Source organism: Zingiber officinale, chromosome 5A (genome assembly GCF_018446385.1).
Source record: "Zingiber officinale cultivar Zhangliang chromosome 5A, Zo_v1.1, whole genome shotgun sequence".
In the NCBI taxonomy this organism is placed as follows: Eukaryota; Viridiplantae; Streptophyta; class Magnoliopsida; order Zingiberales; family Zingiberaceae; genus Zingiber; species Zingiber officinale.
This window is the reverse complement of record NC_055994.1, coordinates 4425543-4428136: the sequence shown is the minus strand read 5'-3', so window position 1 is coordinate 4428136 and position 2594 is coordinate 4425543. Positions and strand designations below refer to the sequence as shown.

General features: G+C 38.3%; 1 non-coding gene across 1 annotated transcript; it reads left to right on the top strand.

Moving 5' to 3' along the window:
* The first annotated feature begins 155 nt into the window (after positions 1-155).
* On the top strand, positions 156-349 carry LOC121983610. Its single transcript, XR_006112640.1, has one exon. It is a non-coding gene; the product is annotated as a U2 spliceosomal RNA (small nuclear RNA).
* Positions 350-2594: the final 2245 nt, after the last annotated feature.

Genomic DNA, 2594 nt, shown 5'->3' with positions numbered 1-2594 from the left:
GAGCTCAAGTGGAGAAGGGGAGGAACGAAGTGCTGAGCGAGATGAAGAGGAGGTGAGGCCGAAGAACAATGGAATTTTAGTCCCACATCGCTAAATATAACTCTCCAAGTGCGACTGAGAACTTTAAAAAAAGGAAGGATCCTATCATGTAATTCATACCTTTCTCGGCCTTTTGGCTAAGATCAAGTGTAGTATCTGTTCTTATCAGTTTAATATCTGATACGTGGGCCATTGGTCCACTATGATATTAAATTAATTTTTTATGGGGAGAGGGTTCACCACAATAGCTTGCTATTGGAATCCTTGCGCGCCTTTGTGTTGCACTATTGCATCAGCCAGCGCACCTAACCAAATATAATTTAAATTATAAAATTAGCTTGAAAAAAATTATATTAAATTTTTGCAAAGCTAAAATATGCATGTAAGGATCAAAATTTTATAGAAATTAATTATGATAGGATTAACAAATTTGTTTTGCCTCTATTCGTTTCTGATATGATGTTTATATTCTTTCAACTTAGATTAGTAATACAATTATAAAAAAAAATTAACAATTAAAATAAAATAGGCGGAAGAATTATTTGGTTATATAATCTAAGTGGTTATTAATCCAAGACGTTGAAAAACTCACTAAAATATTCTCCGTGTTGCAGGTGGAAAAACCTCTTACAAAAGTTGACGGCTCAAAAGAATGACTAAGAAAAAATACAAGACTTGTTCAAGTTATTGATTAATTTCTACCTCCAAAGACCGTTTTATAATTCCTGAAAAAGAAAAAGTATAAGACTTGTTCAAGTTATTGATTAATTTCTACCTCCAAAGACCTTTTTATAATTCCTGAAAAATTCTATCCATAGGTCGAAGACGCCTTCAAAAGGGTTTAAGGCGTCTTCAAGTGGAAAACTTAGTTGAAAATAAGATTTTATCTTCGGCTAATGACTAGGGAAGACACCTTCAACCGACTAGAATGCGCCTCGATACTGTTTATGGAAAACACCTTCCATGCCATTGAAGGTGTCTTCCCTACAACAGATCAGCTCCTTAACTGATCTTCATCCTCGAGCAATCTTTCGCTCCAGCTTCTCGTCCTTCGAAAACGCAGCACGCTTCCTTGTTCGCCAGTGTACTTTTTTGCAGTACCTCGTCACTCGGACGTGCTGAGCCCGTCGACTCTTTCTCGTGTCATCCTTCTCGCTAGTTGTATTTCGCTCGAATTCTTGTACTCCTAAGTTCCTTCCTTGGATATGCACATCTAGATTCATGAATTTCAAAAGTAGAAAATAATTCTTCTAGATTACTTACTTCTAAGTCCCTAGAGATGTATGTATTTACTAAAGTTAACCATTCTGGTGTTCTTGGAAAAGTGTTAAGTGCATACCTTAGCGAATCTCGATTAGTTACCTTTTTTTCGAGATTTGTGAGTTTCGTGATTAGCTCCTTTAGTTTGGCGTGCAATTGAGGAACCGTTTCACCTTCCTTCAGCCGAGGATTTGTTAGTTGTTTCGAAGTAGATCTCTTCTTACGAGCTTGACATCGGAGGATCCTTCGTGAAACTCTTGGAATTTTTATCCAGAGATCTTTTGTATACTTGTAGACTCTGATCCGGTTGACCTCTTGTGGTGGCAACACACTCAGCAGATGAAATTTTGTTTTTCCGTTGGCCACAAATTCGTCTTGTTCCTTCTTTGTCTAATTGCCCTCTTTCTTTAGATCGTCATTGGTGTCGGTAGGTACTACAGAACGTTTGAAGTTTACCTTCATTTTCTTCTTCTAATGGACGAAGTCTCCCTTGACCTTAGACAGATGAATACTTGTTCCGATCATCGTCTTTTGTACTTTAGTCGGCGGTTAGTTCTTCTGAAACGGTTGAGCTCTGATACCACTTGCTGGTCCTGTGCGACCAACAAGAGGGGGTGAATTGCCTATCAAATGAAATTAACCAGTGGGGGTGAATTGTCTATCAAATGAAACTAACCTCTTCTCGTTCTTTTAACTTGATTAGTAGCACAATTTTAATAAATTAATTGAACAATTAAAATAAAAGAGGCCGAAGAATTACTTAGTTACAATCTAACTGGTTGTTAATCTAATGCGTTGAAAAGCTCACTAAAGAATTCTCTTTCATTGCAGGCGGAGAAGCCTCTTACAAAAGTAGACAGCTTAAAATAATGACTAGGAAAAAGTACAAAACTTATTATTCAAGTTATTGATTAATTCTTAGCTCTAGGGGCATTTTTATAGCTCCTGTAAAATTCTATGCGTGGGTGGAAGGCGCCTTCGAGTGACAAACTTTATCCACCGAAGATAAGGTTTTATCTTCGGCTAATGGGTAGGAAAGGCGCCTTCAACTAGTTAGAATGCGCCTCGGCACTGTTCATGGAAGGCGCTTTCCATCAACTCCTTAGTTGATCATCATCCTCGAGTAATCTTTCGCTCCGATTTCTTGTCCCTCAGAAATGTCTCGTGCTTCCTTCTCATCCGCTAACGTACTCTTCCGCAGCAACTCTCATGGGCGCACCAAGCCTGCCTACTTTTTCCCATATCATCTTTCTTGCTAGCTGCGTCTTTCACTTGACTTCTTGTGCTCCTAAGTT